The sequence below is a fragment of the Pangasianodon hypophthalmus genome, chromosome 4 (assembly GCF_027358585.1).
Source record: "Pangasianodon hypophthalmus isolate fPanHyp1 chromosome 4, fPanHyp1.pri, whole genome shotgun sequence".
Classification (NCBI taxonomy): domain Eukaryota; kingdom Metazoa; phylum Chordata; class Actinopteri; order Siluriformes; family Pangasiidae; genus Pangasianodon; species Pangasianodon hypophthalmus.
The window spans coordinates 2,718,022-2,742,080 of NC_069713.1; the positions used below are offsets into that span (position 1 = coordinate 2,718,022).

Sequence of the window (24,059 nt, forward strand, 5' to 3'; positions counted from 1 at the left end):
GATAAGTTATAAGAATTTCCCAGGAAGCTAAACAGCGACACAGCTTTATCACATTTAAATGACTTTATGATACGTGATGAAGAAAAATCCCTGAAACTTTCAGAGCTGACTGTAAACGGATTTCAGAGCCCAGTCCCAGTGTGTCCTGGCTGTAATCCCTTGTGTGTGTGTGTGTGTGTGAGGTGTGTATCATGTTTCATCCCTTCAGTGTGTATGGAAATGAGCAGCGGGAGGTCCGAATGAGATCTGGATGGGAAAGTTTGCCATTCGCAGGAGCACAAAGCTTCCAGATGAGCTGGAATTACGGCATTAATGAGCCTGAGGGGGTGGTGTGTGTGTGTGTGTGTGTGTGTGAGGGGGTAGTTGGGGTAGGTGGGGCAGATGAGAGGGGGTTAATTGTCGAGGCCGCCTGCTATACAGGTTCAGCAATTTGGGCTCGAGTGAGAAGAGCTATACGGTCTGATTTAAACCAACTGTGGCGGATTTGCTTATTTATTTAGAGCCAGTTTTCGGTGTTTAGGTAAACAAGTTTGTTTAGGACGCCTCAGCGCTACCTTTTTGGTCATTTCCAAAAAAAAAAAAGAAAGAAAGAAAGAAAAAAAACAGATTATCTGAGATTTATACAGTCGATGTTTTTAATGTTATTTTTTCTTCTTTTCTTAACTGTTTTATTTTTTCGAAACGGTGTTTTTTATATTTAAATAATCAATAAAAACAAAATAAATACATAAAGAAATTATAATAAAACGATAAACAAAGAAATTATAATAAAAATTATAAATAAATAAATTAATTATTAATAAATGTAACAATACTAAACATTTATTTATTGAACAATTCATTATAATTTTGTTTATATCTAATAAATTCGCTATAGCGGTCTAATAACTAATCTCTCACACGGATTGATTGGGGATAAAAACTTTTAAAAAGCTCTTGACAGTGGACTCTTGGAGACTAAAAGGCTGGAAACAGAGAAAGCAGGGAACAAAGCCGAGGTTTCCTTTAGCTAAAAAGAGTCTTTCTGTAAAACAAAAGAGTCGGTCAGTGAGTGGACCGGCCTCTGGGCCATCCTTCATCCTCCATCCTTCATCCTTCATCCTCCATCCTTTCTCCTGCTGCACACAAAGGGAAGTGTCCCGGCATGAGAAATGATGCGATAGATGACAGAAACACGTCCTCTCCATCTGTCAGCGTGTGGAGCAATGCTGCTTTGTCCTAAACACAGCTTCCTCTCGCTCTTTTCTCTTCTGTGTCTTTTTGCAGAGTTAAAATGGCCGTCAGGTGGAGATCAGATCAGATCGGATCAGAAACATCCAGCCTGACCACTTCACTGTCTCCAATAAAATCAGGAGCAGCTTCAGCTAACCTCAAGTCATTAAAGAATCGAGTTTTGTGGAAACTTCTAGATTAAAATCTTTTCTTTTAGACCTGGATGATATGCCTAATCCTAGCCTGAATCATATCACATCTAAACCTAGATCTAAAAACGTAAAAAGAAATATTTATTGTGATTTAGTCTAAAACTAACATCAGTGTCGTGGATCAGGATCAAGCTGGAGCCTAAATAAAGTTTAGTTTAAAAATTGGGCTGAAACAAACTTTAGTTCGGTTTTATGGACTTAAATAAAGCCTACGTGTGTGCAGTTTTCTAAGGAAATGAGCTGGAAGTGTTACTGAGCATCTTGCAGAAGCAGCCACAGTTCTTCTGGAGACTTTGACTGTCGACTCGCTTCTTATTTCTGCAGCGAAACCCAGCAGCCTTCATTATGTTTTTATCTGAAAAGTGTCTCTTATGGAATCTGCTGCTTTCTTTACTGACATACAAACATTTTTCTGTAACGTTTCATTCTGTGCTGGAAAACTAATGTTTGGAATCTAAAATGTTTTTGTACTGAATCGATAATGTAGAAGTCGGAAAATAAACATCTATAACAAAGTTTGCACTAAAAAAAAAAACAGGGTGCCAAGACTTTTGCACAGTACTGTAGTTGACTACATTCTACACATTCTCACTTGTTAAGGAGTCTTTTTTTTGCTCTGAACACTGAAATTAAAACTGTTACGTATTGTTATTGTGTCCAATGCGTGGCGTTTTACTATTATACACCATGTCCTGAGCCAATGCTGTTAGCGTGATGTGTTTTCAGTGGTGATTTATCACTAGTCTTGTGATTTAGTCTAAAACTAATGTCTGTTTTTTATGGATTAGAATGAAGTTGGAGTCTAGATGAAGTTTTTAATGATGCAACTTATTAAAGAAACTGGAGCTGACACAAACATGAGTTCAGGTTTATGGATTTAAATGAAGCCTGAACTGAAATGAAAACCTTTACTGATTGTAATTAGAGCCAAACTAATGCCAGTTTTCTGGATTAGCATGAAGTTGGAGTCTAGATGAAATTCTTAATGAAGCATTTTAGTCAAAAAATCTGTGACGTAAACAACCAGGAGTTCAGGTTTATGGATTTAAATTAAGCCTGAATCTAGAAACCTTTATTTATTATTATATTATTAGATTAAGTTTTAGTTCAACTGTTAACAAAAACGTTCAGTTGGACAGTTTATGTTAATTTGGTCTGAAACTAGGATTTGGATTCATCTGTAAATATGTTACAGGTTCATTCAGATCATATGTCTACATCAGCCTACCTTAAAAACACGGATCTAATAGTGACATTTATTGTCATTTAGTACAGGATTGAGGATTTTTACCCATTTTGCCATCATTATCAGCCGAACTGATTAAATACTTATATATTTTTTTCTCTGATGAATCACTATAGAAGTTAGAATTTAGTCCAAGTCTGAGGCTTCGACTGATCCATCAAACATCATGGGCCAATCTCATGAACAAAGATCAAGCCTAAAAATATCAGTCCATAACTAGGCTGAATGTGAACCTGGTTAAAAGAGAAAGGAATGAATTTTGAAACACAGATTTGTTATGCGTATGTTTTTGCTCTGTGTGTTTTTTATTGGTGTTTGCATTAGATTTTAATGCTTTGGCAATAACAATCACACCCGTGAAGCTAAATAAATTAAATTAAAATGTCTGCTAAATGGGTCAGTTTTAAAGACTCTGAAGAGGACTACACCTAGAGGAAAACGCTTTGGTGGAATTTATTAAATTTAGTCCTAATTTAAGTCTTGGATTAGTATAGCAAACTTTTTAGGTCAGTTTTTTGAATTCTGGCTTAATTAGGCTTATAAAAGTCATCAAATGCTTCGATCTGCGGTGAGAACAAACACTTTTCCTTAAAAAAAAACGATCGAGGGTGACATCTTTAAAGAAACGTGATTTTAATGTTTCAACAAATGAGTATCAGCTGTGTGGGAGGAGAGGAGAGGTGTTTAAACGGCACGCTTCACACAACCAGCGCAAGAAACAACAAACCTGCTGAAACACACAGAAACACACACCGCCTCGGAGATGCCAGTGTGGCGGGACTGGTGCTGGGACCCTCATTTGCCTATTAAAGAGTCTCACACACACACACACACACACACACACACACAGGGCGCATGCTGGGGTGCTGAAGTGCAAATTTTTTTTAAAAAGGAGGGGCAAATGAGCTTAGAGTAGGGAGGAGATCAGAAAAGAAAGAGAGGAATGTCAGAGAGAGAGAGAGAGAGAAATATCGAGAGAGAAAGATAGAGAGAGGAAGAGCGCAAGAGAGAGACAGATCTCAAGAGAGACAGATAGGGACAGAGAGCGAGAGAGAGGAAGAGAGAGAGTCAGATAAGAGAGAGACTTAGAAAGAGAGGCAGAGAGCGAGGCAGATATATTGAGAGAGATATAGAGAAACAGAGTGGGGGAGAGAGAGAGGAAGAGCGTGCGAAAGAGAGAGAGAGACAGATAAGAGAGAAGCAGAGAGAGAGGAAGAGAGTGAGACAGATATACTGAGAGAGATATAGAGAAACAGAGTGGGGGAGAGAGAGAAGCAGAGAGAGAGGGAGAGAGCGAGACAGATATACTGAGAGAGATATAGAGAAACAGAGTGGGGGAGAGAGTGAGACAGATAGGGAGAGAGAGGAAGAGAGAGAGAGAGACAGATAAGAGAGAAGCAGAGAGAGAGGGAGAAAGCGAGACAGATATACTGAGAGAGATATAGAGAAACAGAGTGGGGGAGAGAGTGAGACAGATAGGGAGAGAGAGAAGCAGAGAGAGAGGAAGAGAATGAGAGAAACAGATAAGAGAGAAGCAGGGAGAGAGGAAGAGAGAGAGAGACAGATAAGAGAGAAGCAGAGAGAGAGGAAGAGAGCGAGGCAGATATACTGAGAGAGATATAGAGAAACAGAGTGGGGGAGAAAGAGAGAGAGAGAGACAGATAGGGAGAGAGAGGAAGAGAGAGAGAGAGACAGATAAGAGAGAAGCAGAGAGAGAGGGAGAGAGAGCGAGACAGATATACTGAGAGAGATATAGAGAAACAGAGTGGGGGAGAGAGTGAGACAGATAGGGAGAGAGAGAAGCAGAGAGAGAGGAAGAGAGAGAGAGAGAAACAGATAAGAGAGAAGCAGGGAGAGAGGAAGAGAGAGAGAGACAGATAAGAGAGAAGCAGAGAGAGAGGAAGAGAGCGAGGCAGATATACTGAGAGAGATATAGAGAAACAGAGTGGGGGAGAAAGAGAGAGAGAGAGAGAGAGAGAGAGAGAGAGAGAGACAGATAGGGAGAGAGATAGAAGAAAAGCCTGTAGGAGAGGATTAGCCCCCGCTGAGTTTAAAGGGGGGGGGGGGGGTGTGTGTGTGTGTGTGTGTGTGAAGGGTAGGGGGTGGAGGGGGCAGTTACAAGGGGGGGGCAGTTAGGGTTAGTCAGGGTTTAAGGGGGAACAAAAGGAGGGCATTTGGGCAGATGAAGAAGTCATCATCATTAAGCCACGGGAAGTTTAGGGTCCAGTTATAAACCTTAGGGGCTGGGAGGTGTGTGTGTGTGTGTGTGTGTGTGTGTGTGTGTGTGTGGGTTGGTGGAGTCAATTCATTAAAGGTCACAAGCGGTCTTTGTGTGAGCGCAGCACTGACCTTGCGGTGCTCTCACGCCTTTTAACCTTCAACCGAGTCCTGCAGAGGGACAAAAGGTCAGCTGCGGTTATTAACAAGAAAAGTGCTGTGTCATAGCGTATCTTAACGTAACATATCTTAGCATTTAATATTGTATCGTATCATATCGTAACATATTCTATCAAATCTTATCGTATCGAGTCTTATTGTATCGTATCAAATCGTAACGTATCGCACTGAATCTTAAAGTATCGTATCTTATTGTTTCGTATTGTATCGTATCAAATCGTAACGTATCGCACTGAATCTTAAAGTATCGTATCTTATTGTTTCTTATTGTATCGTATCAAATCGTAACGTATCGCACTGAATCTTAAAGTATCGTATCTTATTGTTTCTTATTGTATCGTATCAAATCGTAACGTATCGCACTGAATCTTAAAGTATCGTATCTTATTGTTTCTTATTGTATCGTATCAAATCGTAACGTATCGCACTGAATCTTAAAGTATCATATCTTATTGTTTCGTATTGTATCGTATCAAATCGTAACGTATCGCATTGAATCTTAAAGTATCGTATCTTATTGTTTCATATTGTATCGTATCAAATCGTAACGTATTGCATTGAATCTTATCATATCAAATCTTATCGTATCGAGTGTTATTGTATCGTATCAAATCGTAATGTATCGCACTGAATGTTAAAGTATCGTATCTTATTGTTGCGTATTGTATCGTATCAAATCGTAACATATTGCACTGAATCTTAAAGTATCGTATCTTATTGTTGCGTATTGTATCGAATCTTATCATATTATATCAAATCTTATCGTATCGCGTCTTACTGGATCATATTAATCTTAATATATCATATCAAATCTTATTGTACCGAATCTTATCACATCATATCGAATCTTATCGTATCGAATTTTATCGAATCTTATTATATTGAGTCTTTTGTATCGTATCAAATCTAAACATATCATATCGAATCTTATTGGATCATATTGAGTTTTATTATCGTATCATATCGAATATTGAATACTGAATCTTATTGTATAGACTCTTATCGTATCAAATCGAATATTATTGTATCGTATGGTACCGTATTATGTCTTATTCTATAGTGTTGTGTTGTGCTGTATCAGAGTGTGTCACATGGTGTTGTATCGTATCATGCCATGATGGATTGTGTTGTATTGTGTCGCATTAGATTGTGTCATATAGTGCCGTATCTTCTTCTGTCTTTATCACATTGTATTGTATCATATTTTATCTTATCATATCTCTCATTTTGTTCTGGTATGTTTTGCGTGATTTCGTATTGTGTCTTATTATATCTTATCATTTGTATGTTATCGCATTGTATCTTAACACTTCTTATCCTATTGTATTCTATTTTATTGTACTGTATTGTATTTTAGTATTTTATCATATCCCTGGTTTTGTGTTGTAAGATATCATATCATTTTCATATTGCATATATATCTGATCATATTAAATCAATCACATGGTATTGATCAAATGCTTCTGATCTGATCACATCGTATTGTAGTGTAGTGTATTGTACTGATTTTATGGTACGGTTTTGTCACCTGAATATAATTTTAATGGGAAACTCCAGCATGTTTAAAAGGAAGTTTCTTGAAGTTTTGTACGATTAGTCGTATTGTTTACTGCAGAAAATCAAGACAGCAGAGTGACAAAAACTGTATATTCTCTTCGATCTACATAATGTGCAATATTCTGTACATGTTATTAATGCAAACACGACAAACAGCTTTGTTTTGTTCAAGCTAAACCTGTTACAGCAGGCTTTTCAGGGGTTTTTTTTTTCATTGTAAAGCAACAAAGGCAGAAAATAATTTAAGTCCTTTATGCATTTTTTTTGTTGTCAACAAATAGTTTAACATATATTTGATCACTTGCTTTGTACTCAAGAAGTTAATGGAAATTTTAGTACCTGAGCTTCATTAGTACCAACACACACACACACAAACACACACACAATCTCCAAAAATAACAAAGTCAAAAAGGTAATAAACTGAATAAATAAAAGGCAAAGAAAACTCCATCTGGGAGAAGAATGGGGAGAGACGAAGCGTTTGCGAGCCACAATGCGACGTGAGCGGCAATAAACTGGAAGACCTGCAGATGAACCCGAGTTTGCATTTTACAACACCAAAGCCAGTTGTGCCCAAATTCAGCCTTTATCTAAACGGGGGGCAAAAGTGCATCCGTGTTTCGTATCGCCTCATGATCATTTGTGCAATTACGTAATAAACTGACAGCTGAGGAACTCTCGAGACACACAGGGGAAAGTTTTTCTACATTTCTGGTGCACTTCAAACCTCTGACATTTAGATGTGTGAAAACATCTGGCTTTAACACACACGATGGACCTGACCTGTTCTTGTCCAGGAGAATAAATGGTTCTAACAGGCTGATTGGTTTAAAAGGTCGGTATTATCACAACACTCAAGCTCTTATCAGCTGAGCAGGGGAGCAGAAAGATCCACACACACTTCCTGCCAGAGATCCACTCCTTCCCACTGCATCATCCGTCATCGTTCAGGCACGAAGTGACAGCAGAAAGGTCTCCAGTCTCCACACTGGTGTAACACACACACACAGGCAACAAATTAAAGGCAACAAAGGGACGAAGCAAATGGGGACGGGATCAGGGGTAAAGTAGGCGTGACTCGATATTAACCTGTCACAATGACTGCCAAAATCACAATAAATTAAATCATTTTACCACAATGCTGCTGAGTTCTCCACTGGAGACTCCTTCCATAAATCATACATCTACATCTACATCTACTTACAGAAAACTTCACCATATCCACCATTAGACAAGTTTTTTATTCCGTTTACACGTCCCCGTGAAAGAGCTGTTACTATAGAAACGATAACGTATTAAACCGAGCGCATTAATATAAACCTGCGCTACAGTCAGGGCTGCTGTTATAGAAAACTAATCAACACCTTCTGACCAATCAGCATCCAGAACTCCATAGTGATGGTATTTGGTGGACAGTGGTGGTGTTTGATAGTGAATGATGATGTTTTTTGGCTGGTATTTGTTACAGAATGTTGGTGTTTGATGGAGAATATTGTTTTTTTTGTGTGTTTAATTTAATTAACTTTCAGAAATGTAATCAATTGAGATATCGACATCGCATCATCATAACTGGATAACTGATTACTCCCACATGCCTTAGAGAACGTTGGTGTTTCATGGTGTTCGGTGGTGTTTAGTGGAGAATGTTGGTGCTTGACAGAGAATGCTGGTGTTTTATGGTGTTTAGTGAGGAATGTTGGTGTTTAATGGGAAATGTTAGTGTTTCATGGTGTTTGGTGAGGAACGTTGGTGTTTCATGGTGTTTGGTGAGGAACGTTGGTGTTTCATGGTGTTCGGTGGTGTTTGGTGGGGAACGTTGGTGTTTCATGGAGAACTTTGGTCTGAGATTGAGGATGTTGGTGCCTGTTGGTGTTTAATAATACTTTCAGACATGTGATTAGTCGAGATATTGTTATCATATCATAATTGTATAACTGATCACTGGCACATGCCTTAGCGACACACTTGCCACCTTGACTTAGCGAGAAGAAGCTCTTCTCACGCTCCAACTCTCAGCGTGAATGTGGAATGTGAAAGCTAATGGAAAAGGAAATGGAAGGCTCCAAAAGAAAAGCTGAAGGAAAAAGACACCTTCAACTGACGAGTGATGGACAGACAATGAGGATCTTTCATGCACAGAGGAAACTCTCCCTCCTCCCTGCTTCCCACAACTTCCTAACTGAGCGCTCAACCAGATCCATCATCCATCCCTCTCCTCCAGCCCCTGGGCGCCTAGTGTGTGTGTGTGTGTGTGTCCTGCACTGATTAACCAGGTCCCGTTGCCCCTGGCGATGACGGTCCACATTTTAAATCCCTTGGAGAAACCTCAGCTCTTCCTCCTTTGTCTTAAATGCCACAATGGTGGGATTGACACGCAGCTCATTCTCATGCGCGTGGAAAAGTGACAGCTGAATTAAAGGACACCGAGTTTTTCGTCTTCATCTGGACGGGTCCCTTTAGGAGAGAATTACAGAGAATGAGACTCTGCTTTATTCCTGACTGATGTGCTCCGTGGAGAGAAAAGCCCCAGGGTGGTGTTAATGACTGACAAACACACCCTCCTGAGTAGCGATTTCACAAAAAATACATCAAAAATTATAACACAAGTGATACTTCAGAACATCTTCACATGATCGTATAATGATCTTTCTTTCTCCTGAAGTTAGCTAACGTTGAAACCCATTTAAGGAAAACGTACTAATCTTTTGGTTAAAATAATCTAAAACTAACTACAACCAAACTAATGGAAAAATCCAAAGAATACACTTCTTTGGGCTCCTAGTAAAAATGCTGGAATATAATTTATAAAACTATATTTGTTTTTTTAATCAGTTTTTTTCGGTCATGAACTCAGACTTTTGAACCTGAATGTAAATTCCACCGAGTGGCTGCTGATATGTCATTTAACTCCTTGTGACCACTAGAACACAATTTTTATTTAAAGGTATCAGTAAACAATTTTGTGTTTGTAACAATTCGAACAACTCAAGTCTTAAGAAAAGTGAAAAGATTAAGGTTAAGGTCTTTAACAAAGAATAAAATCCCACCACGTTACACTCGCTCGGTCGAATTCATACAAATTCATTATGGGATCAGACTGAAATAAAAACACCATTAAATCCAATAGCTGAGTTTATACTTTATATGTAAAGCTCTAGAATGTTCTCCTGCATTCACACTGATTTATTTACTGAGCATCTTCAAGCTAAACAATGTGTATTGTTGTGTGATGATGTTTTATGGAGCTCACTGGTGTTTATTTAGGAAAATCTTTATGTGTGACTGTGTTTGGTGAAGAAAGTTGACAGTGAATGTTGACAATGTGTATGTGTGATGGACGATGAGGGGGTTTCATGGTAAATGTTGGTGTTTGATGGTGTTTAATGATGTTTTCAGAACCAGAATTAGTTTGATGGTATTTGAGGGTGAATGTTGGTGTTTGATAGACAAGGTTGGTGTTTGATGGAGAAAGGTAATGTTGGTGAATGTTGGTGTTTGATGGAAATGGTGTTTGATGGAGAAAGGTAATGTTGTTGAATGCTGGTGTTTGATGGAAATAGTGTTTGATGGTGAATGTTGGTGTTTAATAGACAAAGTTGATGTTTGATGGTGATTACTGGTGGTTATATCAGAGAATCTTGATGGTTGATAGTGGTTGGTGGTGAATGTTGGTGTTTTGTGGAGAATGTTGGTGTTAAATGCTGGTTTCTGTTGGTATTTGATGGCGATTGTTGGTGTTGACCATCGACACTGACGGAGAATCTTAACGTTTGATGGAGAATACTGGTGTTTATTGTTGTTCGATAGTGGAAGTTAGTGTTTGATGGTGAATGTTATCAGTATTGGCCTGAGAAGGCTTTAATGTTTTCTTTGGCTGCTTTACCATATTTTTTTTAAAATGCACTTTGCAGCTCTGCTGATTTTCAGGAACTGAGAAAGTGTGTGTGTTTTACATGACGTTTATCTGAGGACTGCTGACCTACGGGACCCCTCCAGCTCTCCCTCTCTCCCTCTCTCCCTCTCTCTCTCTCTCTCTCTCTGGTAAATATTTGTCCTGCCTCTTATCTGGAGAAGAACCACATGCACAGCATCTGCTGGGTCTTAAAGAACATCAGTTACACCACACAGATACATCATGCACCCTTCAACATTATCAATAAGATCTATCTGAAGTTAAGATCTGTGCAATTTTACTGACTTCCTGCTTTATTTTAGTTTTAAGGGCAGATTTTGTCAGTACATTTTCAAGCAGGATTTTTTTTTTAATGTTTGGAAGGCTTTTTTTTTTGAGATGTTAGAGATATTGACTAGGTTCAGAAATGGTTACTATTCAGTCAGTTTTTGACAAAATGCCTGGAGTTGAATGGACACTGATTCAGATGACTGTGTTTTAGTTATATGCTGTTTATCAGGTGGGCTACTGAATTACTGGCTCCCTGTAATAATGTGTGGTTTATTCGGTCTTCCAACCAAAGGGCTATACCAAAGACAACTCTAAGGCAAAAAGCAGACAGTGTATTGTCATTGTCATGCCCTGGCACTTAGGAACAGTCGTCCTGTGACTTTACATATTTTTTTGTATTGTGTCGTATTTTTAGTAAGTAATACGAAGGTTTGCAACCATTGTTTATAAAAGTACTATACAAATAAAGAGAGGCAACACTTTTTGAATATGCATCAGTGTAATATTGCAGCCTTTCTGCATGAGATTTACAGACTCTATGTCTATGTCACACATTTCAGACTCAAGATCAGATTAATTGGTTCGAGCATTTGGAAATTTGGAAATCTGATCCAAGATCAGCTGGACATCTGCCTCATATGGTTCCAGTTTGGCATGATGCTAAGTTATTACACTAAATATTCACCTATATTCAGTATATGTTGATGAAAATGTGTAAATTTCACCTTAGACTTGACTTTGTGAATAACATTATAAGCTATTATAGATGTGTATTACTATAGAGAGGTGACTAAAGTGCACTGATGTATTTAGATCTTTATATTAAATTACATTAAAAATAATATAATGCAAAAATCATCTGTGTTTTTTTTTGGTATTTAAACCACAAAAACACAACTGTAACTAAAGCAGAGCTCTCCTCTTCCTCTGTCCTCCTTTCTCTTTCTTTTATCTCTCTGTCTTTCTCATTTTTCTCTTCCTGAATGTCTTCTATCTTCTTCTGTGTTGTTTTTTTTATCTCCCTTCTCCCTTTTCCAACTCCCCTTGTGCTCTCTTTCACACTCTCTCTGTAGGAACATGGAGTCCTGGTCTAGGTCCTGGTCACCGTGGCCTTGAACATACTGCGATAGTTTATGGTGCACACACACACACACACACACACACACACCCCTCCCCATGGCCACCCCTGGGCCTTGGCAGCCTGGTGCATCAGTGACCTTGAGTCCGAGTGTGTGAGAGGCTGAACAAAAACAAAAGAAAAAGAAAAAACTGTTTGGTCTCTAAAAGTCAAAGCAATAAAAATCAGTCAGTGCTCTCTCTCTCTCTCTCTCTCTCGCTGTGTGTGTGTGTGTGTGTGTGAGAGAGAACAGTGTGTCCATCAGGTCAGGTCAGTGTTTTCAAGAACCTCTGAACAAGCATTAATGACTGTGTTTGTGCTTCAATTTGTTCCTCGTCTCATCATCCTAAATGTCATTTATTAAATTCTCCTGATTTTCATTAACAGGCTGTGTGTGTGTTCATTAATATGTGTGTGTGTGTGTGTGTGTATAATGATTAGTATTTAATAGCTTTTTTGGGGGGGCATTTATTTATTTTATTTATATTGTGCATTGTGTCCTACTGTATATTGATGTTACATGTTTTATATTTCCTTGTTTTGTGAACATGATGAACTCAATGATATTAGGAAGTACTGGACTAGGATGTGACGTGGAGTTCATTATTTTTTCCCCTAATGACCAGCGTTTAATCACACAAACACTTTATTTACATCTCAATCACTCCATTTAGCTAACTTTCCAGGATCAGTTAGAGATTGTTGCCATGGCTACGTCTCAGAGGATATCATCTCGCTGTGTTCTTGTCACATTTGAATGAAACAAACAATTTCTTTCTCTACTGAAGCCTAAATACAGCCTCAGCCTGACCCGCCGTTCATGTTTGTTGCCATGGTTACATTTCGACATTGTTACAGAGATTCAGAGTTGTGATTAAAGTCGGCTAAATCTACTTTAGAGGCATTTGGAGTCAGGAAAATAGTTCCTGCAATCGTGTATTAAAAGTGGCAATTCGATTGGATAAAAATATTATATCATGTTAGTAGCAGGTGTGTAATAATACGCTCGCTAAGCTGTCAGAGCACATAGAGCGCGGCGAAAACATGACGGCACACTGCTCGTCCAATAAAATTGATCAAGCTAAGCTAAGCTAATTAACATGATCCTGACACGAAGCAGGTTTGCGCAAAATCACAAGTTGCCATGGTAACAGAGCAAGGCTTAAGATTAGCTCCTTCAGGTAAGCAAAACTGATGAAAATTAGCTGGGCTTGTTGAAATAAGTCTGCTTTATTTAAACCTGCTGTCAATCATGAAGGACTGCTCACATCCACAATGTTCTAATGAGTAAAGCCATCCAAGAAAAATGTATTGTGATGTACGTTATCATGATAAAGATAATAAGTAAGCAATAAATCGCTGAATGTGGTGCTGTTAGAGTAAAATAATCAACTATGGGGTGGTGTGATGAAGCGTTACTGTCACCACGCTTTATTCCTCTTATACCACAGCAATTTACCAACAATTACAGTTTTTACAGTTTTAGACTGTTACAAAGCGCTGACACTGGAGACTCCTTCCATAAATGCTAAATAAACATCCCCTTATAGAAAACTTCACCATATCATGATTAGATATGACTTTTAGACTTTTAGATATGACTGAGCGGTTACTATAGAAACGATAACGTGCGCATCAATATAAACCTGTGAGCCTGAGCCCTTAAATGGACATATGATTAGCAGTGCTTGATGAACTTGTCCAGAAATAACTGGGGAGAACTCCATGTCCATGTGTGTGTGTGTGTGTGTGTGTGTGTGTGTGTGTGTTAATGGGTACAGTTTGTGTGCTCCTAAAGCCAGACAGTGTAGTGCAAGAGTTTTCCTTGGCTGCAGTTTGTGTTCTTCTGAGATCACATAACTCTCCTTTCTGTATATGTGTGTGTATGGGTGTGTGTGTGTGTGTGTGTGTGTGTGTGGGTGTGTGTGTGTGTGAGAGAGAGAGAGAGAGAGAGAGAGAGACAACGGGATGATGTAAAACATGTTCTTCAGAACATGAGCCAAAATACAAAACCAGGACATCCCAAACCTTCTGTAACCATCACTTTAAACTGAACACTGGAACGTTATGGAGGCGGCCATCTTGGACAGTTTGGTATGACTCCGCCCACTGAACTGAGAGTGATTTAGTGAAAAATAAATCTCCACTCTGAAATTAAATGTGCGAATACGGACCTCTCTGTCTGTGTTTTTAATTTGACTCACCTTGACATTCAGGTGAGAGACTTCTATTAATTGTTAGCTACATTAGCCTCGTAGCTCCGGTACGAAACAAAACACACATCAAGATTTAAGGTCTCGGGGACATTGCATATATTTGATTTTTCACCAAACTGTTCCTTTTAAAAAGCAAGTTCAGTAATGACAGAAGTAGATGAGGTTGAGGTAGATGAGGTTTTGGGAAATAAAAACGCTTTGGATTTCTGCTCTGAAAGGAAATTTAATTTTCTATTTAACATAACGTTTAAATCAACACACAAAGAAGCAGGAAGTCAATCTGGTGAATCACGGTTGCCATAGCGCCCTGCAGCCCTTCATCCCTCAAGTCTCTAATGTATATTTAATGAACGCTTTCAGTCGCTGCTGATTGATGGTGTAAGAGTGACACGCTACTGCTGCACCGAAATATCCATCTTTACAATAAATCTTATTCATATTTAACATTCCAGATGATTTAATCATCAAAAATGTACGAATTTTCAGAAAAATGCAAATAAAAAAATAATAAGAAACAAAAATATAGTGAAAATGTTACATTATTGCCATTTTAATGAGGCAAAATTTTAATTTGTTTTTATTTTAGATTTAAATTGAATGCTTAAATAATGTTTTCAATGATACAAAATTAATGTAAAATAGTACATTTATTTCTGTCCACTTTTTTTTGTCAATTTCAAGAGATGTAAAATGACCAATTATTTCTGCTTCATTATTGATTTCAATGATAATCATAAATTAATACTGGTATTATTAAAATGACTAGAGTTTTTATTCTTAATATTATTATATATAGGAATAAATAAAATTACTAGAATTTTCAACATTAAGATTATTATTTTTTTTAAACATGGTAAGTATCAGTGTTCCATTCAGGAGAATGTTGCACTATTTTAACCAGCGTTTTCATGCTAAAGATGTGTTTTCTATGGTTTCCTCTTATCGGACCAGTTTAAACCGGTCTCCTCATCACGTCTCCTTCTCTAACACGCCAATCCCGTAATTCCGTTCACTGTACACCCTTTAAACTGACAACAACCGGGAAGAAAACAAAGCAGTGATGCAGGCAGTCGGCGAGCAGCTGTAGAGTGCGGCTGCTAAACGCATTTCAGAACCAAACAAAGCAACATTAAATAGCCGTGAAGAGCAGCCGACCTCCAGAGAGACGATCAATACACACAAAGGCGGAAGGTCGCCGACCTCTGACCCCTGACCCGAGCAGTGGGTGTAGCAGAAGCTCTTTTGTGAAATTAGCTTCACTGATTCAGCTGTGTAACAACCTCAAACCCGCAGTGTCGCCTCTTTCACCTACACGTCCATTACTCTCCATAACACACCACAATACAACATTTATAACACACATATAACTCTCTCTCTCGCGCGCGCACACACACACACACACACACACATCATTGCTCATGGCTACAAGATAAATGAAAGTCACACTACTAATTCCACCTTACTACAATCTAAAAAAATCTATTTTATTATATAGTTTAATCCTCAGAAGGTGAAATATTAAAGAAGATGTTTTTGTTGTCGTTGTATTTTAACTGCTTGAACTTGAAATCAGACGCTTGTTGTATCCTTCCAGAAGTTTCTCATGATACTCTGCTGGAATTTTCTCTCGCTCCTCCTGGTGTAACTCAAGGTTTGAGGGCCTCCTCGCTCAGAGACGCTTTTTCAGTCCAGTCCACTAATCTTCTGTGGATTCAGCTCAGGGCTTTGTGAAGGCCACTCCAACACTTTCACTTTTCACAGCCATTTTGTTACAACTTTGGAGGTCTGATTGGAAGGTTGTCCTGCTGGGAGACCCAGTTGGTTAATCTTTCTGACTGATGTCTTGAGCTGTTGCTTCAGTATTTCTAGATAATCCTCCTTCCTCATGATGCCATCTGTTTTCTGAAGTGCACCAGTCCTTTTCCAGCAAAACTCCTCCACATCATGATGCTGCCATCACCATGCTTCACTGCTGAGATGGTGTTCTTTGGATGTTCTTTTCCTCTGTACATAGCGCTGATTATTATAGTCAAACATTTGATTTGACACACAACAATCCTCATGTGCTGGGGATTACCTGAGAGCTACAGTCTGGCTTTTTTATGCTGGTCTTGGAGCACAGGCTTCTTTCATGCATTTCAGGCCATGGTGATGTAGAACTCTCTGAATGGTGGATACTTTGGGACCTGATGTCTCCAACTCCTTCACCAGTTCCTTTGTTGTTGTCTTGGGGTTCAGTTGAACCTTTCAGACTGAAGTTTGTTTATCCCTGGGAATTCATTTGTGCCTCTTTCCTGAACGATGCAGTGTCTGTGTGTGTCAAGGATTTTTATATTTGCATACAGCTGTTTGTACAGATGCTTGTGTTAGCTTCAGTTGTTTGGATTTTGCTCTTAAGGAGGAACAGGACTTGTAAAGGTCCACAGATTTGTTTCAGAGGTCTTGGCTGAGTTGTTTAGATTCTCCCACAGTATCATGATAAAAAAGGCACTGACTCTAAAGGTAGGCCCTTTTATAGCCATAAGTGCCATAACTGGCCAATCAGAAGCTTCTAAATGTCATTAAAGGAATAAACCACTTATAACAGCACTACCCACAGTGGTTTATTCCTTATATAAAAGGCAGGGAAGTACATATCATCCAGAGCGACTTACATTTACATTACTCACGACCATCCGGTCAGTAGTCCAACGTCTTAACCACTGAGCTAGCACTAGTAGATTCAGAGCATGCTGGATAACGTAATGTACGAAAAACAAGACACATTCAGCTAGAACAGGACGCAGTAATATCTCAGTAAAAGCACTAAATCTTGGTAAATGTGTCATTAGCACACAGAGCAGAGACACAATATAACGCCGAGTTCCACACATTCTTAAACTGTCGTAAAAGTGGACAGGTTAAAAGTTTACAAGCGGCCAAGCGGAAGATGGCCAGGTCTCGGCTGCAATCACGAAAGCCTCTGGGGTTCAAAGGTCACCACTGTTTCCCAGAGCAAAGGGTCGAGAGTGAACTTTGCTAAACTTCAAACCTGGAGGAGGAGGAGGAGGAGGACAACCTTCACCGCAAACTCTGACCTGCCGCAGGGTCAGCCGGGGGAGGAATCGCTCAGCTGTGCCAAGTTTACGACTCACGCAAGCGCCGTGAGAAGTCCTAAAGAGCGCTTTAAGAAAACGGGAACAGATGGCATCCTGAGGTCAGCAAGGAGCGCTGCGGCTAGAACGGCAAACACCTTCAGAAAAGTTTAATAACGAACTTAAAAAATTTGATAAGAGATTGATGATGGAGATTTGATATCAGTCGTGTTCTGCATTGATGTTAAATAAAACTGCGCAATTTCAGGTGCAATTTTATTTATTTTAAAAATTAAATTATAAAAATGTATTTTTTAAACACATCTTATTTTTTTCTTCTTGAATTCTTGAACAACCGTTCAAAATTCTGTGTATAAAATGTCAAGATAAATAACTTCTAAATTATTAATTCATAACAATTTAGTAATATCCGTGTTTATTTCTCATTTGTCTAACAAAAGAAAGACGCAAGTAACTTTTAAACTAAGAATTAAACTAAGAATTAAACTAAGAATTAAACTAAGAACTCCTGAAAATGTTCTTAATCAGGCTGAAATGTTGGGCATGTTTTATTTGGCCTGCACTGCCCACAGCGCTGTTTGATTCTGGATTGTGATTGGTCAGAAGGTGTTGATTAATTTTCTAGAACAGCAGCTCTGACAGTAGTGCAGGTTTATATTAATGCTCTCGTCCTAATACGTTATCGTTTCTATAGTAACAGCTCATTCACAGGGACATTTATGGAAGGAGTCTCCAGTGCCAGCGCTTTGTAACAGTCAGAGGTAAAGCTGTAACTGTAAGCTTTCCGACATCTTCAGGACAGAGGAGTTTACACGTTTTATTCCTTACTTATTAGAAATAAGCTCAGTGTACGCTTCAGGAAAGAGGCGGTACGATGTGTCCGTCGTGTGGTTCTGTAATCGGCGCTGGATAAACGGCGTGAGTCCGAGCTGCTGTGACGTTGATTAAACACAGTAGCACCTGCTGCCTGATCCTTTCAAAAGCAGCTAAAACAAAAGCAGGGATTTCAGCTTCGAGCCCCTTTTTTCTTCTCCTCCTGCCATCTGCAGCCTGAAACCTTCTGCCTCAGAGAAAGGAGAGGAGATAATGGAGCTTTAACTTCTTTTCAGCGTCACTCACACACGCTCCGGCCGGTGTGTTCTTTTTAACGGGATTCTTTTTCATGTTTAATTGCTGTGTTTCCTCTCTGGGGCTCACTGATTAATTGTCTCCCTTCACGAGAACGATACAATTTTAATGTTAATCAATAACTCTTGTGCTGCTCAATCTCTCTGCTGACCCACTGTTATGACACACACACACACACACACACACACGCGTTAATGGATCAAAGCGGGGAAGAAGAGGATGATGAATCACCACAAACCACAAAAATGACATATAAATGAAGAAGGAACAAATGAGAGGAGAAAAAGGATGGATGGAAAATGTTATTTTTGGAGCACTTTTATCAGTGAAAATTTGTCTTAAAGCAGAAGAATGGATCAATACGACAAAATACAGAAAAAGTGCTAAAATACAATACTAATTAAACATTAGAGACAAATAGCAAATAAACAATAAAATAAGAAATCAGAGTAAGAACAAGCTTTTGCCGCTGGTTTTAAGCTAAGATCTGGAGATTTGGAGTTAATCAGTAACGAGGATTGTGGGTTTTGGTTTCGGTGAATAATTTGACTGCAGAGGAAAGGCTATAAGATGTTCAACAATCTGTTACCATGGTAACAACAGGCTTAAAATAGGAAACAAGTCATCAGAGGGAGAGCGATGAACGACGATCGCTGTCCTCTAAACTAGCCGGCCATGCTGTGTGTGTGTGTGCGTGTGTGTGCGTGTGTGTGTGTGTGGTTTGTCTTAAAATAATTTACATATAAACTCAGTTGCTTTGCTAAAAGAGGGGCAAAGAGTGCAAAATGTAAAATTTTATGTCAAATAAGACACACACACACACATCCTTCCATTCAATAAATGAGCAATAATAGTAATAATAATAATAATAATAATAATAGTAATAATAATAATAATAATAATACATTTAACGTGTTAGTAAATTCTGTCAAAAGGCTTGCATTTGTGTGGCAGATCTGAGGCAAATAAATAAATAAATGAATAAATAAATAAATAAATAAACCACCAACTAAAATATACAAAAAATAGTGTAATTCAAAAATAATTCCTCTTGGAAAGCCTTTGGCATTTTATGAAGCTCTTAAAAACAATCAATGTTTTAATTCCATGATTTGCACAGTGAGGTCCTGATAACACACACACACACACACACACACACAAAGTCCAGATAGGCAAAGATCAGTGACTGAGGAAAAAGCAGCAGTGAGTCTTTTGGGAGTCTAAAGAGTCGACTGTTATTGTTCAGATGAGTCGAATGATCCGATTCACTAAATCTATGTAATTATTCTTTATTAAATATATTATTATATTAAATATTCTGTTGGTATCAGCAGAAAGCCGAGACTCAAAATGACAGGGCTGGTCACATGTTCTGTTTCTGTGCAAATAAAGCTCAAATAATTTGAATTGATAGAAAGAGAGTTAAATCAGAGAGAGAGAGAGAGAGAGAGAGAGAGAGAGAGAGAGAGAGAGAAGATAAAAGAGACGTCTCCTTCAAGGCTTTGAGGATTTTGGTCTACAGCGGCTACGTAACGGAGACTCGTATTATCTCCACCAGATTATCTCCCAATTGTTCTGACCAAACAAAGGCACATACACACACACACACACACACACCAGAAAGGCAGATGGTCAGTGTCCGTGACCTCTGACCCCAACCGCACACGCTCAGTGTCACTCCAGGCCACCCAGCTACCCTCAGCACTGAACAGAAAGGTTAATTAACACACCACGAGAGCAACGCTGGAGACCGATCGAGGAGAAAAGGTTTAAAATAATGAATGAAGAAAAATAATAACAAATAATCTGTAATCATCTGTGAGCCGCTCAGCAAACCTGAAGATGATTTGAGCCATTTTGTGGATCGTTTGCTCAAACACACCCTCTAATAAATAAATAAAATAAAATAAATAAAGTCAACATCGGTTAATGAGAGATAAACGCTCGGAGGAAACCTGATAATCTTTAGGATCTGACAGTTATGATCATACAGCTGAGTTATCCTAAGCCCCGCCCACACTGGATCAAGATTTGGAAAAATGGAGGTTAAGACAGAAATAGATGAGTTTTAGGAAACAGGATCACATTCAGACAGAGAACTTTTTCACTGTAAAATGAAAAACCTTATCAGCTGTGAACTTCAACAATCTGCTCATGCTAACACCAGCTTTACGCTAACACACATTTTAATTGTAAGATTTGAATATTTTGGTAAAACTGGGTAACTAGCTTGTTTTAGAGTGCACACTTTCCCTGCATTTGGGTTGTTAGACACATTTACACATGCTATACAGTATGTTACCTCGTTAACTAGCGACAGTTTGATATTTTTACCTGCTAGGAACGAATTCTAGCAACATGCAGCTATCGAACTGTTAATAAAATAATAAATGCAACTACAGTGTAATTAAACACACCAGAACATTCCTCAATCTTTATGGAACAAACTGGGAGCACAAACGCTGCCTGAATATTCTGCTTATTTAAGAGTAGTGCTGCTTTGGTCTAACGTCCGAACGGAGGATTTAATCTTCTTAATGAGATGCTCAGAGTCAGACCTGACTTGAGTTTCATGTCCAAATCCATGATCTGAAGCTCGATCCTGGGCTCCAAACAGTCTGTGACCTTTGCAGCTTCTTGGTTGGCGCTAACCTAATGGCATGTGACCCCCCAAAAAAACCCTGGATCCTTAAACCTTAAGCCTCATGAGATGATGTGGAGGAACACAGGCATGACACTACAGCCTGGTTCAGATGGAAACGGAGCTGAGACAACCCGGTCCAGTGTGGAGAGATGTGCTGTGAGCTACACTGCCAGAGGGATTGCTTCCATTCATGTATAAATGAAGTCAGTAGATCAGATCATTGAATATTTCAAATCCAGCCCAGGAATGATGCAATGCTGCAGGCTGATAGCGATACTCAGTGCCAGGGTGATGTAGCTCTCCCATTGCGTGATCGATGTACCCGGACTTTTCTGTGCTCAGAGATAAAACATTGCACAACTCACAACAGTGGATACAGAAAGTGGACGAGTTTAAAAGGACTCACTCGCTTTCAGTAACCGCTTTATCGTGATCAGGGTGGCGGTGGATCCGGAGCCTATTCCAGGAACACTGGATAGGGAGGCGGGAATACACCCTGGATGGGACGCCAGTTCATCTTAGGGCACCATGCACACACACACACACACACACACACACACACAGGGCCAGCCTGACCTGTCAGCATGTTTTTGGGAGGTGGGAGGAACCCGGAGAACCCCGAGGGAAACCCACACAAACATGGACCCCGGACCCTGGAGCTGTGAAGTGGCAACGCAACCTTTTGCTCTGCCATGTTAAATCAGATGGGATTAGACATGGACTAATCGGATGGGATTAGTTTCCTGGACATACTGTATGTGTGTTCAGTAATGTAGCTGGAGGACGTCTGTAGTAATTCTGGATAAATGATCTCTGTATAAATCACAGAGATGGGCGTGTCTTCACCACATACACATACTCGTCACATTAATAAGGCCCTTTATCATTAGGAACTCAATACGTTACCTGAGTCTCCAGCAAGCCCAGGATCGAGCTTCAGATCATGCATTCGGACATGAAACTCAAGTCAGGTCTGACTCTGAGCATCTCAGCAGCACTACTCTTAAATAAGCAGAATATTCAGGCAGCGTTTGTGCTCCCAGTTTGTTCCATAAGGATTGAGGAATGTTCTGGTGTGTTTAATTACACTGTAGTTGCATTTATTATTTTATTAAGAGTTCGATAGCTGCATGTTGCTAGAATTTGTTCCTAGCAGGTAAAAATATCAAACTGTCGCTAGTTAATGAGGTAACATACTGTATAGCATGTGTAAATGTGTCTAACAACCCAAATGCAGGGAAAGTGTGCAAGCTTAAACAAGCTAGTTACCCAGTTTTACCAAAATATTCAAATCTTACAATTAAAATGTGTGTTAGCGTAAAGCTGGTGTTAGCATGAGCAGATTGTTGAAGTTCACAGCTGATAAGGTTTTTCATTTTACAGTGAAAAAGTTCTCTGTCTGAATGTGATCCTGTTCCCTAAAACTCATTTTTTTCCCCTTTAACTTCTATTTTTCCAAATCCTGATCCAGTGTGGACGTCTCAGTCTCTTTTAAACGTCTTCTTTATTTATTGTTCCTCCAGTTTCAGTGGAAGAAGATAGAAAAGAGCAAATGTGCTTTCTGGAGTGTTTTTATCCCAAAGAAAAATCACACAAGCTCAGGATTGCCTTCAGGTTTTAACGCACTCTTTACCAACATGGCCGTTCAGACAGGAGATATATACTGTACACATTCCGTGCAGTAGCTTCTGCTCTTTTTATAGGAAGTAAAATATGGAATAAATAGTAAAAGACCATGACATGACGACACTAAAATCCCAGAGATCCTCCAGTAATAACTGCATTACCCAGTTCCCTGAGGAAAACTGATCCAGTACGAATAGGGCGTTAGTTTGAGACTGAGAGAAATATTTATTTTATTTTATTTATTTATTTATTTATTTATTTTGTGAAGCTATAGTTTTATTGTCATTAAGTTCACAGCTCATCATCATCACTGGAACTGATCTGGCATCAGTGTCATGGCTTCTGTGTTACTGTAAAGTAAACTAGTGTGGATTTAATGCACAGAGCCCCAGTTCAGGAGGTTTAAGAGATGTCAAATAACACCAAGACCTCACAGGAGAACCACGTGACGAGTTTGCGTGATGACTTTGCGTGATGAGTTCATACTTAAAATATGCATTCAAGGGAGATAATAATAATAATAATAATAATAAACCAGCACTCACCAGATTCAGAAGAGAAGAGAAGAGAAGAGAAGAGGAGAAATCAGCATCACTTCCGCATGAAGCCTCTGTGTCCCCGCACCGAGCTCGCGCTCAGGACCACCTGGGGGCGGGTTCGAGGTAATATTCCCGCACGGTGACGTCGAAACCCTCCGAACGCACAGTTTTACAGAGTTCTGGACGATCAGGACACACACACACGCACACACACACGCACGCACAGGAACATCCCAGAACAGCACTCAGAACATCCTCATGCTCACGCGCAGCGCAGCTCAGCACGCGCGCAGAGTCACTTCCGCTGAAGCAGATCAGGCAGATATGAGCTTCACTCCTCCATCAGGTCCACCTACATGCACTATTCAAAAAGCTAAATAAGGAAACAGTCCCAGGATCCAGCAAACATCCTCTAGGAGTGTGTCCATGCACTTCAGTGAGATATGAGATCTGCAGATGTATTGGCACCCCTCTACCCCAGAATGACCATGTGTTATGAGGGGGAAAAAAGATCATATACACTCCTGGGGGAAAAAAAAAGAGAAAATATGAAGCTTTTAATGGTCTTTAATGATCTTCACAACAAATTATTGGTGAGAAAATGAGCAGGAATGAAACAGATGCACTCCTGAGAGCTCCTGTGCCTCCGTTCACTGGTTTAATTTTGCTGTTTGTTTGGGGAAAAAACTAGAAACAGGGAAATTCACTTCTATAGTCTTATTGTATGCAAAGGTAAAATCATGATCATGATTAAAATGATGTAAAATTCAAACTAACACATGCCTGAGTGAACAAAACTTTCCAAAAATATCTTCTGGGATGTTTTTCTTAAAACATTAGTGATTATTTGGTTATCTGTCACACCTGATGCAGCTCATCAAGAGCCG

At 39.2% G+C, this 24,059-nt stretch overlaps 1 protein-coding gene across 2 annotated transcripts in view; it reads right to left on the reverse strand.

The window, feature by feature from the left end:
- greb1l (GREB1 like retinoic acid receptor coactivator) overlaps positions 1–23,730 on the reverse strand; it is a 64,756-nt gene extending 41,026 nt beyond the window's left edge. Inside the window, exons 1-2 of one of the 2 annotated variants that reach the window (XM_053233460.1) lie at positions 23,179–23,730; positions 5,020–5,058 (exon numbers count right to left, since the gene is read on the reverse strand). The gene's annotated coding sequence lies outside the window, so the exon portion shown is untranslated. The remainder of the gene's footprint in view (positions 1–5,019; positions 5,059–23,178) is intronic. The other variant, XM_026910111.3, reaches the window with a different exon arrangement.
- Between the last annotated feature and the right edge of the window lie 329 nt (positions 23,731–24,059).